Below are 15,774 nucleotides of genomic sequence, written 5' to 3'. Positions count from 1 at the left end.
GAAAGTAGAAAGACAGCCTACACAATGGGAGACAATATTTGGAAATGACATATCAGATAAAGGTCTAGTATCCAGAATTTATAAAGAGATTGTCCAACTCAACAACAAAAAGACAGCCAACCCAATTACAAAATGGGAAAAAGACTTGAACAGACACCTATCAGAAGAGGAAATACAAATGGCCAAAAGGCACATGAAGAGATGCTCAATGTCCCTGGCCATTAGAGAAATGCAAATCAAAACCACAATGAGGTATCATCTCACACCCACCAGAATGGCCATTATCAACAAAACAGAAAATGACAAGTGCTGGAGAGGATGCGGAGAAAGAGGCACACTTATCCACTGTTGGTGGGAATGTCAAATGGTGCAACCACTGTGGAAGGCAGTTTGGCGGTTCCTCAAAAAGCTGAATATAGAATTGCCATACGACCCAGCAATACCATTGCTGGGTATCTAATCAAAGGACTTAAGGGCAAAGACACAAACGGACATTTGCACACCAATGTTTATAGCAGCGTTATTTACAATTGCAAAGAGACGGAAACAGCCAAAATGTCCATCAACAGATGAGTGGCTAAACAAACTGTGGTATATACACACGATGGAATATTATGCAGCTTTAAGACAGAATAAACTTATGAAGCATGTAATAACATGGATGGACCTAGAGAACATTATGCTGAGTGAGTCTAGCCAAAAACTAAAGGACAAATACTGTATGGTCCCACTGATGTGAACCGACATTCGAGAATAAACTTGGAATATGTCATTGGTAACAGAGTCCAGCAGGAGTTAGAAACAGGGTAAGATAATGGGTGATTGGAGCTGAAGGGATACAGACTGTGCAACAGGACTAGATACAAAAACTCAAAAATGGACAGCACAATAATACCTAATTGTAAAGTAATCATGTTAAAACACTGAATGAAGCTGCATCTGAGCTATAAAAAAAAAAAAAGAACCACTACCAGTTTGGACTGAGAGGGACATAAAAGGGACCCAATGGAGGAAAAACAACTTCAGAGGCAGAACCATGGAAACAAAAGTCTAAAGTCAGGAAGCCTTCGGCTAGGAAAGACCCACCCCAGTACTTGGTGAGGGTGAGTTTATCCCAGAGGTAGAGGGTGGGCCTTTCACCTCACTGCAGTAGAAGAGTCCTGCTGCCTCAGGCCCTAGAGAGGGTGCAGCACATTCCCTGGGGATTGCAGTGTGGCTGCCAACACATGGAGGGGTTGAGTGTATGCCCCAGAGATGGCAGAGAGCCCGGGTGCAGCCTCAGTGTCTGAAGAGGGTGGAGCCAAGAAAAAGATGGTCTCCACAATGTCCTCCAAGGTTGTATTTGGAGAGAGGCAGGCCACCGTGTAGGCCTTTAGAAAGGGTGGGGCAGCAGGCTTTCTAAAGTCCCAAAGATAAATGACTCTTATACTTTGAAATCTAATAATGGACTTTGCCCTGCAGGTTTTCCAAACTGCTTGTGTCCAGTGACCCGTGTTCCTTCCAATTTCTCCCTGTGGAAATGGGTATATGTATCCTATGACTGTTCCTCCTTTGTATGTCGGCAGCAAATAACCTGTTCTGAGTTTTACAGATCCGGAACCAGAGAATTGTGCCTTAGGACAGACCATGCCTGTGGCTGACTCTGATGAGATTTTATACTGTTTCTGACTTTATATTTTATTTGTGTTGATATTGTTATGGAATGAATGTATTTTGCATTTGGAAAGAGCATGCCTTTTTTGGGGTCCAAAGGGTGGGATGTGTCAGTATGAATCTATGGTGGACCCCAGAAAAGCACTGTCCTTTAGTCCTCATTCAATATTGCTGGCTGGGAGCTTTTTGATTGTTCCCATGGAGATGTGAGCCACCTGACTGTGGGTGTTAACCTTCGATTACAGGGAGATAGATGTGATTCTACCCATTCCAAGTGGGCCTTGACTGAAATCCTCTACAAAAGAGGAAACATTTTTTTGAGCCACAAAAATGACGAGAGCCAGAGCCCAATCTGCCAGAGACCTTTGGAGATGAAGGAATATGTCCCTGGGGGCGCTTCATGAAACGAGAAGCCTGCAGAGAAAGCCAGCAGATGCCATGTTTGCCATGTACCTTTCCAGTTGAGAGAGAAACTCTGAACTTCACTGGTCTTTCTTGAGTGAAGGTAACCTCTTCTTGGTGGCTTAATTTGGACATCTTTATAGACTTGCTTTAATTGGGACATTTCCACAACCTTAGAACTGGAAACTTGCAACTTAATAAACTTCACCTTTTTAAAAGCCATTCCATTTCTGGTACATAGCATTCTGGCAGCTAGCAAACTAGAACACTGTCTCAGAGTCTCAGTAAACCAGTTGACTCCACGAGTGACCACTGGCAAGACCAGCAAATCAGCACAGCTTAGCCTAGCCCAAACTAAAGAATAACGAGCAAAAAAAGAGATGTTGTTTTAAGTCACTACGTTTTGGGGTGGTATGCCGACAACAATTGATAACCAAAGCAATGGTCATTGTAGATGCCTTTTTCCCTAAATACAAGACAATTACTCCAATGTAAACAAAATGTGGGAAACGTTTTTCCACCACAATTACTCCAATGCAAACAAAATGTGGGAAACGTTTTCCCACCACAACCTTCTCAGTCACATGCTGAATGGTAACTGGTCATCTGTAAAGAAGAAAACACCTCTCATCTTAATTTATAAGTTTCCATGATTTTTTACATGGAAAAATGTAAAATTTATAAGTTTCCATGATTTTTTATAATGTCAATTACTAACAGTCTGGGGCACTGGCTTATCATTTAGCTAAAATAAAAAAAGAAAGTGGCTATCAAAATGAATTATCCACTGCTGGATAAGTGACAGTAATTGAAACTGTTCCTACTTTTACAGATGCTGTTACTTATATCCCAAATCATTTTTCCTCTCGCAAGTCTCCTATCATTTCCCACAAAGAGAAAAAAAATTTAACTTGTTAAGGTTATAAAAAGGAAAAAAGGAAAAATAAAAAAATATGCTGATAACTACAAGTTATGTCAACATCATCTTTGAAATATAAAGGACAATTTAACCACTTCTTAAACTTAAAACAAAATTATATAAAATACTGTCTACATCGAAGAGATGATTTCTTCCTATCTGAGAATAAGAGTAAGTGGAAATCAGGTATTCTTCAGTTAGTAGGCAGTGCTTTTTAAATGGCTTCAAATTTTGCTTAACAAAAGGTAGTCATCCACAATCCAAACCTTCCAAATTCAAATTAATTCTTTACCTAAACTTTCTTGCAAAATCTTTACATAATCTTTTCTTGATCTTTCTAGGGAGAGGGGAAAGTCCATATCTACTTCTGTGCTGAAGTTCTGGTGGGTCTTCTGATCTGAGACCTTTCGGCTACTGCATCAGCCCCATGTTTTCAAAAACTCTAGGATTATCTTCTCTCATTTCTGCACAGGATGGTGTTAGAGTACAAGGTGGGAAGGAACTCTGATCTCCACTAGTCTGGTCTGCTAGGGAATATTTAATATTTGTATATTTGTACCTTTTCCTCTTGCTTTACTGCTGTTCTTCAATCCCACACTGTAGTGTTTCAATGTAATGCTGGATTCAATTTCCAAGTATTTTGTTGAGGATTTTTGCATCTATCTTCATTAAATAGATTGGTCTTCTTTTCTTATAGTATCTCTGTCTGGTTTGGGTATTAGGGTGAGTTTGGTTACATAAATTGAGTTAAGGAGCTTTCTCTCCTCTTCAGTTTTTACTTTTCTTTTTGAAGAGTCTGAGTAGGATCAGTACTAATTCTTTCTTGAATGCTAGGTAGAATTCACATGTGAAGCCATCTGGTTCTGGACTTCTCTTTTGGAGAGCTCCTTGATGACTGATTCAATCTCTTTACTTGTGATTCGTTTGTCGAAGTTTTCTGTTCCTTCTCAAGTCAATGTTGGTTGTTCATGCCTTTCTAGGAAGTTGCTCATTTCATCTACGCTGTTTAGCTTATTAGCATATAGTTGCACATGGTATCCTTTCATCACATCCTTTATTTCTGTGGGGTCAGTGGTTATGTCCTCTCTTCCATTTCTGATTTTATGTATTTGCATCCTCTCTCTTTCCATTTTCTTTCGTCAACCTGGCTAAGGGTCCATCAATTTCTTTTTCTTAAATACCAAAAAAAAAACACCAAACAAACGCAAACATTTCTATTTTGATCATTCCATTCTACATATATAATCAGTAATTCACAATATCATCACACAGTTGCATATTCATTACCATGAGCATTTCTTGGAACATTTGCATCTATGCAGAAAAAGAAATAAAACGAAAACAGAAAAATAAATTTATACATACCATACCCCTTACCCCTCCCTTTCATTGATCAATAGCATTTCAAACTAAATTTATTTTTATTCCATATGTTCTACTCGTCTGCTGATAAGGCAGATAAAAGGAGCATCAGACACAAGGTTTTCACAATCACACAGTTACACTGTGAGAGCTATATCATTATACAATCATCTTCAAGAAACAGGGCTACTGGAACACAGCTCTACATTTTCGGGCAGTTCCCTCCAGCCTCTCCATTACATCTTGAATAACAAGGTGATATCTACTTAATGTAAGAATAACCTCCAGGATAACCTCTCGACTCTGTTTGGAATCTCTCAGCCATTGACACTGTGTCTCATTTCACTCTTCCCTCTTCGGTCGAGAAGGTTTTCTCAATCCCTTGATGCTGAGTCTCAGTTCATTCTAGGATTTCTGTCCCACCTTGCCAGGAAGGTCCACGCCCCTTGGAGTCATGTTCCATGTAGACAGGGGGAGGGTGATGAGTTTGTCTGTTGTGTTGGCTGGAGAGAGAGGCCACATCTGAGCAACAAAAGAAGTTCTCTTGGGGGGTGACTCTTAGGCCTAATTTTAAGTAGGCTTGAGGGTCCATTAATTTTATTGATTTTCTCAAAGAACTAACTTCTGGTTTTGCTGATTTTGTCTATTTTTTCATAGCCTCAATTTCACTTGTTTTTGTTCTAATCTTCATTATTTCTTTCGTTTTATTTGCTTTGGGGTTAGTTTGCTCTTCTTTCTCTACTTCTTCCAGGTGAACAGTTAATTCCTTGATTTTTGTTCTTTTGGTTTTTCAATATAGGCATATAAGGCAACAAATTTCCCTCTCAGCACTATCTTTGCTGCATCATATAAATTTTGATATGTTTGTTGTATTTTCATTTGCCTTGAGATATTTATTGATTTCTCTTTTACCTTGTTCCTTGACCCACTGGTTGTTTAAGAGTGTATTGTTCAGCCTCCATGAATTTGTGAATTTTCTGGCCCTCTTGCCTGTTATGGATTTCCAATTTCAAACTACTATGATCTGAGAAAGTGTTTTGTATAATTTCAATCTTTTTAAATTTTCTGAGACTTGCTTTGTGATCCAGCAGATGTTCTATCCTTGAAAACAATCCATGACACTTGGGAAAAATGTGTAGCCTGCTGTTGTGGAGTGTGATGTTCTATAAACGTCTGTTAAGTCTAGGTCATTAATTGTATTATTAAAAATCTCTCTTTCCTCTTTGATTCTCTGGCTAGATGTTCTCAATGATGAAAGCAGGGAATTGAAGTTTCCAACTATTATGGTAGAGGTGTCTACTTTTTCCTTCAGTGTTGTCAGTGTTTCTCGCATGTGTTTTGGAACACCCTGGTTTGGTGTATAAATATTTGATTATGTCTTGCTGAACTGTTCCTTTTATTAATACATACTGTCCTTCTTTATCTCTTTTGTCTTACACTTGAAATCTATTTTTTCAGATATAAGTATAGCTATCCCTGCTCTTTTCTGGTTGCTCGTATGAAGTATCTTTTTCCAACCTTTCACTTTCAACCTATTTTTGTCCTTGGGTCTAAAGTGAGTCTCCTGTATAAGCATATATATGGGCCCTGTTTTTTAATCCATTCTGCCAGTCTGTTTAATGTCATTACTGTAAAGGCAGTACTTTCTTCTACCATTTTGTCTTCCGGATTTTGTATGTCATGTCTTATTATTATTTTTTTTTTTCTTTTTACCTTTACTGACAGTCTTCATTTCTACAATGTTCTCCAGACTTCTCTTTCCTGTCTTTTCCTATCTGCTTGCAGTGCTCTATTTAGTATTTCTTGTAGAGCCAGTCTCTTAGTCACAGATATTCTCAGTGACTATTTGTCTGAAAGTATTATAATCTTCCCCCTTGTTTATGAAGGACAGTTTTGCTGGGTATACAATACTTGAAGGCAGTTTTTTCTCTTTCAGTATCTTGACTAGATCACACCACAGCCTTCTCTTTTCATGGTTTCTGCTGAGAATTCCACATTGTCTTATCAAGCTTCTCTTGTATGTGATGGACTGCTTTATTCTTGCTGCTTTCAAAATTCTGTGTCTCTGACATCTGGCAATCTGATTAGTAAGTGTCTTGGAGTAGGTCTATTTGAATCTGTTCTGTTTGGGGTAAGCTGTACTTCCTGAAGCCGTCTTTCATGAGAGTTGGGAAATTTTCAGGGATTATTTTCCCCATTATTCGTTCTGCTCCTTTTCCGTTATCTCCTCCTTCTGGGACACCCATAACACAGACATTCGTGTACTTTATGTTGTCTTTCAATTCCTTGAGATTCTGCTCATATTTTCCCAATCTTTTCCCTGTATTTTCTTTTGTGTGTCAGATGTTAGATGTTATGTCCTTTAGCTCACTAATCATTTCTTCTGCCCCTTTAAATCTACTGTTGTATGTTTCCATTGTTTTTTTTTTATCTTTTCTATTCTGCCTTTCATTCCCTTATATCTCTCCTCAATTTGTTGATTTGATTTTTGATAACATTTTGCACATCTGTAAAACATCCCGAATTAGTTGTTTCAACTCCTGTATCTCATTTGAAGTGTTGGTTTGTGACTCTGACTGGGCCACATCTTCGATTTTCCTAGTATGACTCATTATTTTTTGTAGGCATCTAGGCATTTAATTTTCTAAATTAGCTTATTCTGGAGGTTATTTTCATTCTTTTATCTAGGATTTTCTTTTTAGATGGCTTTGTTCTCTATCTGTTGTTTGGCATTCAGTTCAACTTACTCTAGACCACTAGCCTAGGATCTGTTTAAACTGATCAGAATTTTTCAGTTCTTGTTTTTCTGTCCTTGCCCTACTTATATACAGCTTTTTTTCTTTTTTTGAGGCGGTTCTCCTCAGATATTATTGACCCCAGTCAGCATTTCCCAGACCAGACAGCCCCATGTCTCAGGAGGAGGGAGTAGACAGTATTAAGTTTCCCTGAGGATGAAACTTAGCACACTGTCAGACTTTTCTATGAATCCTCCAGACTCTGTGCTTTTCCTATGCTGTCCAGCATGCAGTGCTTGTCAGCTCAGATGTCCCCACAGGCGTAAAGTAATGCGATGCCTTTAACTTCAGCAGCCTCTCCCTGCTAGTGGTGTGATTCAGAGAGAGGCTGAGGTAGAAGTTAGGCTTTGACTGCTTCTGCTTTCCAGCCCCTGGGACCTGAATTCTCTGAAGAAGGGCCTCCACTTGACCTGGGTCCCACCCCCCTTTTCTTGGAGAAGATACACCCTTTAGGGAACTGTCCCCATCCACCTATTTACTTTGTCTCTCAGACATGTCTTAATTCCACCCTTGCCTGGGGCAGTGCTTGAGCCTGAGAGTGCTTGCAGTTCTATCTAATGCACTGTTAAGAAGTTTTTTTTTTAAAAAAGCTTTTTCAGAGCTGGACCCCAGCTCCCTGGGTATGCCAATTGAGAGCTGGAGTTGGTGGCTCTATATGTCCCCAAGCTCTATGTGCCCCCTTTACTTGGGGTCCATCCCCTTTCTAGTATTTTGTGCTGTCCAACTCCAAAAATTCACTTTCGTTTTGTTTTGGTTTTTTTCCCCAGTCAACCCTGTCCCTTCTCTTCCAGGGAGAAAACTCCTGGATCCTTCAGTGCTTACTCTAGGTTTATCTGTGCTCAGGGACTGTTTTCAGTAGTCAGAATTTGTTCGTTAATTACAAAACTGGAGCTTGGTTGAACTAACTCCTTGCTATTAGTAAAGTCTGTTTCCTTTCCCCTTGGGGAACCAGTCTGCAGTGCCCATGGGGGAAGATAGCCGGCCTCTGCAGCTTGGAAGACTTACAGTTCTGTGTGGGATCTCAGCCATTACCTGTTCCAGACTCTGCATGCAGTCTCTATTTAAGTCTAAGTCACCTTCCATACAATACCAGGCTCTTAGAACACTTATTCTGATTATACCCCAAACCATCTTACATAGCTTTCAGTATCTTAGTTTCACCTTGTTTTTAACCATCCCAGGCAGCATCTTCATTATAATAATAATAATAATAATAATAAATAAACTTCTAGGAGATTACATAGAAGAATATTTAAATGACCCTAAGATAGGAAAAGATTTCTTAAAAAATACCTTATAAGCTAAATAAAAGACATCATTAAGAGAGTCCAAAAAAATCACTGTTTGGAAAAACATTTGCAATACATATAACAAATGCTTGTACAAAGAATATATGAAGAACACTTTGAAACGAATAAGAAACACAATGACAACCCAATAAATACTGGGCAAAAGACCCAAACGGTAACTCACAAATGTGGATAGGTAATGCAAATCTATGCAGAAAAAGAGGTTCAATCTCATTAGTCAACACAGAGGTATAAAATAAAATCACAATGACACGCCATAATCCAGTCACTGAAAGGGCTAAAAAGAAAAGACTGAAAATCCAAAGTGCTAGCCAGGATATGGAGCTCATATATGCTGGCGAGAATGTAAATGGTTACAAGTGTTTTAGAAAACTGTCTTGCCAGCATCTACTAAGGATGAACATACATGCACTGTTCCTAGGTATATACCCACATAAGTGGTGGACATATGTACCACAAGGATTACTCATAGAAGTATGATACATAATAGTTAAAAACTGGAAATAGACCATATGATACAGCAATCATGCTCCTAGGTATTTATCCAAATGAGAAGAAAACTTTTGTTCTTAAAAAAACCTGCACATGAATGTTTATATCAGCCTTCTTTATAACTGCCAAAATTGGAAGCAATCAAGATGTCCTCCAACAGGTAAATGAATAAATAATATGTGACACATCCATATAATAGAGTACCATTTAGAGGTAAAAAGAAATGAGTTATCCTCTGCGAGTGAAACCACTGCCCTTCTCCCTACATGGGACATGACATCCAGGGGTGAACGTCTCCCTGGTAGCATGGGAAAGGACTCTCAGGGATAAGCCTGGCCCTGCCACCATGGGATCAACAATACGGTCCTGATTAAAAGGGGGAAAAGTGTAACAAATATGGTATCAGTGGCTGAGAGACTTCAAATAGAGTCAAGAGGCTACTCTGGAAGTCACTCTTATACTTCAGTTAGACATTGCTACCTATCATAACTTGCCAAACCCCAACCTAAACCATTCCTGCCAATCCTAAAGAACACTTAGGGCAATATGTAAGATTCTACAAAGGTTCCACACACAGGGTAACTTCCCAGAAACCTACAACTTCCAGATGGGCCTTGGACCAGATAAGTCCTGAAATGCAGAGGAGCCAGCCTCTCCAGAACATCAACTAGTTCCATCCCCCTATCCCATATTATCAACAGCCCTTTCCAACATGAAAAAGTTAGAATGGGCATAGCCCAAATACCTCTAAAGAGTGGGAGAAAGATCAAAGGTGATGGTAGAGTTATAGAGACGGGTGAGTTTAACAAATGAGTGTGACTGCTGAATCATTATATTGATGTTTCTTTCAGTCTCCAGTATTTTAGAATAGCTAGAAGTAAAAACCTATAATTGTGGAATTGTAACCCATAACCAAACTCTGAAGTCTGTTCTACAACTAATTGCTGGGATGTATTTCGAAGTGTATTGCTTTCTTGTATATATGTTATTTTTCACAAGAAAAAAGAAAAAGTCAATTGTGATGATAAACCCACAGCTATATGAGGATATTGTGCGCCATTGATTGTATACTTTGGGTGATTACATGGCATGTGAATATCAATCAATCAATAAAAGACATGTAGGGCCTTTTGGCTCTCTGTGCAGCACCATGGCAGTGAATAAGCACCTTATAAAAGATGGCAAAATGGAGCCAAAAAGAAAGTGGCTGATCCATATTCTAAGAAAGATTGCTATGATGAGAAAGGAGCAGCAATATTTAATATAAGAAATATCAGGAAAACACTAGTTAAAAGGAAACTCAAGGAAACAAAATTGTATTTGATGGCCTTAAGGGTGATGGTTTTGAAGTGAACCTTGTTGATCTGCTGAATGATGAGGCTGCATTTAGAAAATGCAAGCTAATTACTGAGGATGTGCAGGGCAAAAACTGCTTAACCAATTTCATGGCATGGATCTTACTCATGACAAAATGAATTCCATAGTCAAAAAGTCATACCGGGCGGGCCGCGGTGGCTCAGCGGGCAAGAGTGCTTGCCTGCCGTGCCGGAGGACCCCGGTTCGATTCCCGGCCCCAGCCCATGTAAAAAAAAAAACAAACAAACAAACAAAATATAATAAAAACAAGAAAATGTTTAAAAATGTTTCCCTTTCTTCCTTCCTTCCTTCTATCCCTCCTTCCTTCTCTGTCTTTCCTTCCCTTCCTCCCAAAAAAAAAAAAAAAAAAAAGTCATACCACTCCTACTCACATGTTTGAGACACCAAGGATCTCTTTCAACATGGCCCAGAAAGACTCTGCAAACAAGACCATCTCTACATGTCAAAGGCGCAGTCGCACCAAATTCACACCAGATCAGCTGAAAATCCTCATAGACACTTTCAACCAAAAACCTTACCCAGGTTATGCTACCAAACAAAAACTTGCTTTAGAAATTAACACTGAAGAGTCTAGAATCCAGATTTGGTTTCAGAATCGAACAGCTAGACACTCTTTCCAGAGGACAGAACCTGAGCAGGCCTTGGAATCAAGCCAAACCCACAGACCAGATGCCCCTGCAGTGACTCAAGTTAGAGAAGCCAGGCGGTGCCGGACCACCTATACATCTTCCCAATTATGCGCTCTCATCAAGGCTTTCAAGAAAAACCCTTACCCTGGGATTGATTCCAGAGGAAAACCCGCTAAAGAAATTGGGGTTTCAGAGGCAAGAGTCCAAATTTGGTTTCAAAACTGAAGATCTTGATTCTATGACCAAAGAAAAAGAGAACCTGCTGAGATCCGAGGAAAAATAAGAGACAAGGCACAGGGTCTCTGAGAAGAGAGAGTTCAAGCCACAGAAGCTACACAAAATGTCACCAACCTCGCTAACAACTGTTTTATTTCTCTGGAGCCAGAATGAAGGGTCATAGAAACAAGTTCAGTGTATCAGATGTCATCATCCTGAGATCCAAATCTATCTAACTGTTCCTGAAAATGCACTCTTCCTCTGAAATTGCAAGTTGAGCATTCTGGAAATGGTAAGCAAGACTTCAGAAGGCAGAAACAAGTCCAAGAGGCATGTCACAGCACTCCTCACCCAGCTTGGATCTGGAGTTCAGCAGAGTTTGAGGACAGTGAAAATAAAACTAGCACATTTTTAATCATCACAGTAAGAATTGGTTCAGACAAAAATCATCAGTGGATGCAAAACTCTTGAAATGAATGTTTTTTGAAAAACAAGATATACATTGTCTCAGAGAATCTTACCCATGGATTCCTTATTAATTACAAAAGGAAATTTGTATCGGAGAAAACTGACAGACTCTACCTTAACCAAGTGCTTGAAATTTGCTTTATCAGCAATAACACGGACTGAGGTGAGGTGCCTCCTGATATGAAGCATCTAAGAAAGACAAAACATCCTTTCTGTGGTATTACTGCCAAAAGTGCACATGCTTAATTTAATCACGAGGAAACACCAGACAAGCAAAACTAAGTGACATCCTACACAGTAATAGACCTGTACTTTTCGACAATGGATTGAATAATTGCAATAAAGATGGAGAGATAGTATGCCAACTCAGGAAGCCTCCTGAAGAGCTAACTTCTATAAGTAGAATGTGCTGCCGTTTATGTGGGGAATGGACGCATATTCAGAGACCTTGTTATGCTTACAATTTCTCTCCAAAGATGTTCAAGAAACTGGTAACATTGATTATCTCCCTCTTTTTTTTTTTTTATTAATGTGATTTTATTGAGATATATTCATATGCTATACAATCCATCCAAAGTATACAGCCATTGGTTCACATAGTTGTGCATTCATCACCTGATCATTTTTGGAACATTAGCATTACTCCAGAAAAAGAAATAAAAATAAAAAAGAAACCCCAAACATCCCATACCCCTTACCCCTCCCTCTTATTGACCACTACTACTACAATAGAGTTAACTAAGACAGTGTTGATTAACAGAACAAAATATCCAGAAGTAGTTCCGTAGCCACATGGGCAATTGAAATTTTTTCCTCAATATAGTTATACAATCATTATTAAAGATCAGGGATACTGGGTTACAGTTCAACAGCTTCAAGTATTTCCTTTTGGTTATTCTAAAATACTCGACACTAGAAAGAAATATCTATATAATGAGGCAGTAGTCACAGTCATTTGTTAAATCCTAATTTCTCAGTTACACCTCCATCTCACACGAGCTACCTCTTGGGAAGAGAGGTGGAAAGTTGAAGATAGAACTGTTTTTCCACATTAATCTTTTTTCTTTTCTTATACTTTTGTAGTACCAAATGTACAACTCAATTTCTCATTTTTACCACTTTCAAGTGCACAATTCAGTAGCATTAATTCTATTCACAGTATTCTGCTACCATCACAAGCATCCATACCTCAACTTTTTCATCTCAAGCAGAAACTCTATTAAGCAATAACTCCCCTTTTGCCACACCTACTACCCTCTCCCCACCACCGTGGCTCCTGGTAACCTGTAATCTGTCTATGAAGTTTGCTTATGTGCATTTCATATAAATGAGATCATACAGTCATACAATGTTTATCTTTTTGTGTCTGGCTTATTTCACCCAACATGAAATCTCCAAGATTCATCCATGTTGCAGCAAGAATTAGAACTCCATTCCTTTCTATGGTTGAATAATCATGGCTTGTATCAACAATATTTTGTTTATCCAATCTTATATTGATGGACACTTTGGTTGCGTCTACGTTTTGGCTATTGTGAATAAAGTTATACAAATATCAAAAAAAAAAAAAAAAGTCATACCAGAATTGAAGCTCATGTCAATGTCAAAACTAACAATGGTTATTTGCTTCATCTATTCTGTGTTGGTTTTATCAAAAAAACACAGCAACTAAATTTGGAAGACCTCTTCTGTTCAGTACCAACAGGGCCACTAAATCCAGGAGATGATGGAAATCATGACCCAAGAGGTGCAGAGAGATGATCTGAAAGAAGTGGTCAATAAACTGATTCCAGGCAGATTGGTAAAGACATAGGAAAGCACTATCAATCTATCTATCCTCTCCATGATGTATTTGTTAGAAAAGTAAAAATGTCAAAGAAACCCAAGTATGAATTGGGAAAACTCATGGAGCTTCACAGTGAAGGTAGTAGTTCTGGAAAAGCAACTGGAGATGAGATGGGTGCTAAAGTGGAAAGAGTGATGGCTATGAGCCAGCAGTCCAAGAATCTGTTTAAATTCAGACTTAAAAAGTCTTATTGGGGTGGGGGGAGGGGAGGTTAGGACATGGAGGAAACTTAAACATGTGTTACTAGATGAAAGAAGTGAGTTTGAAAAAGCTATATTGTATGATTCCATCTATAAGATATTCTGGAAAAGGCAAAACTATAGAGACAGTAAAAAGGTCAGTGGTGCCAAGGATTTTAGGAGAATGCAGGATGGATGATTAGGTGGCAATCAGAACATTTTCAGGGTAGTGAAACTATTCTGAATGATATAGTAATGGTGGCGTAAACAAACACATGACATTATGCATTTGTTGAAAATCACAAAACCATACAACACAGTGAACCCTAACATAGATTATCAACTTTTATTAATAGTCACGTGTCAATAGCAGTTCATCAGTTGTAGCAAATATACCACACTAATAGCAGGGGAAACTGTGTGCAGGAGGAGAGAGAGTATATGGGAATGCTGTACTTTGTTCACAATTTTCCTGTAAATCTAAAACTGCTCTAAAAAATAAAGCTTAATCAACAGAAGAGTGGCTAAACAAACTGTGGTATATACATACGATGGAATATTATGCAGCTTGAAGACAAGATAAACTTATGAACCATGTAATAACATGGATGGACCTAGAGAATATTATGCTGAGTGAATCCAGCCAAAAACTAAAGGACAAATACTGAATGGTCCCACTGATGTGAACGGACATTCGAGAATAAACTTGAAATATGTCATTGGTAACAGAGTTCAGCAGGAGTTAGAAACAGGGTAAGACAATGGGTAATTGAAGCTGAAGGGATACAGACTGTGCAACAGGACTAGATACAAAAACTCAAAAATGGACAGCACAATAATACCTAATTGTAAAGTAATCATGTTAAAACACTGAATGAAGCTGCATCTGAGCTATAGGGTTTTTTTTGTTTTTGTTTGCTTGTTGGTTTGTTTGTTGTTGTTGTTTTTTACTATTATTACTACTTTTATTTCTTTTCTTTATATTAACATTTTATATCTTTTTCTGTTGTGTTCCTAGTTCCTCTAAACCGATGCAAATGTACTAAGAAACAATGATCATGCATCTATGTGATGATGTTAAGAATTACTGAGTGCATATGTAGAACGGTATGATTTCTAAATGTTGTGTTAATTTCTTTTTTTTTTCTTTCTTTCCGTTAATAAAAAAATTTAAAAAAAAATAAAGCTTATTTAAAAAAAAGAAAAAGAAACTGAAAACCCAATTATTCATCAATACTAGAATAAATACCTTGTAGTTTAGTCATAAATGTCGCCGAAATGAAAAAGAATTAGTTACAATTACTCAAAATAACCTGAATGATTACATCACACTGAATGAAGAGCCAGATATGCAAAAGAACACATACCATATAATTCCGTTTACATAAATTCAAAGAACAGAGAAAACTAATAATAACAGTGTTAAAACCCCAGTAGAAGTGAACTCTGAGGAGGACAGGATAGTGAATGGGATAGAACGCGAAGGTATTTCAGGGGCCCAGTAATGTTCTATTTCTTGATCTGGGTGGTAGTTACATGGATATGTTTACTTGTCATATTTCTAGAGCTTAAGATTTATATACTTTTCTACTATGTTATACTTCAATATAAAGGTTAAAACAACAACAATAACAAAAACCTTCCAGCAGCTCTTCATGAGCTACAGTAGACATGCATGCCCTTTTTTACTATGAAGAATGCCACCTTCCATTATCCTAATGCCTGAATGCGTTGGGGTGCATAATGAAACATCTCTAAAAGTGAAATGATTCTATCATTAGCTAAATTCCCCTCCCTTCTAGAAACCTCAGCACACAGCAATTTATGAAACAGAAAACCAGTATAAAGTGGTAAATCCCAAGCATTAGTTCAGGAACTCCTACACTATGGACAAGGCTGAAATATATTTTGCTTTTCTCTGTTAGTTCTTTTGCTGATGTCATCTTCCTGCCTAGTATGCATCCTTCTCTCTTCCACCTCTATCACCTTCTCTCTTCCACCTCTATCAAGATTCTTGCCATTCTTCAAAGTACAACTCAAATCTCATCTCGATCAATTTTCTGAATCACTACTAGATGAACATGACCTACATTCCTGCAAATATCTGATTCTCACATATCAAACTC

At 38.2% G+C, this 15,774-nt stretch overlaps 1 protein-coding gene and 1 pseudogene across 3 annotated transcripts in view; one reads left to right on the top strand and one right to left on the bottom strand.

Annotated features, from left to right (window-relative positions):
- NCAPD3 (non-SMC condensin II complex subunit D3) overlaps positions 1 to 15,774 on the bottom strand; it is a 103,107-nt gene that overhangs the window by 43,583 nt on the left and 43,750 nt on the right. The gene's annotated exons all lie outside the window — the stretch shown is intronic.
- LOC143643136 (double homeobox protein A-like) lies at positions 10,663 to 11,245 on the top strand (annotated as a pseudogene).

The sequence above is a fragment of the Tamandua tetradactyla genome, chromosome 8 (genome assembly GCF_023851605.1).
Source record: "Tamandua tetradactyla isolate mTamTet1 chromosome 8, mTamTet1.pri, whole genome shotgun sequence".
NCBI lineage: Eukaryota > Metazoa > Chordata > Mammalia > Pilosa > Myrmecophagidae > Tamandua > Tamandua tetradactyla.
Note: the sequence above shows the minus strand (reverse complement) of the source record. Positions and strands in the feature narration are given on the sequence as shown.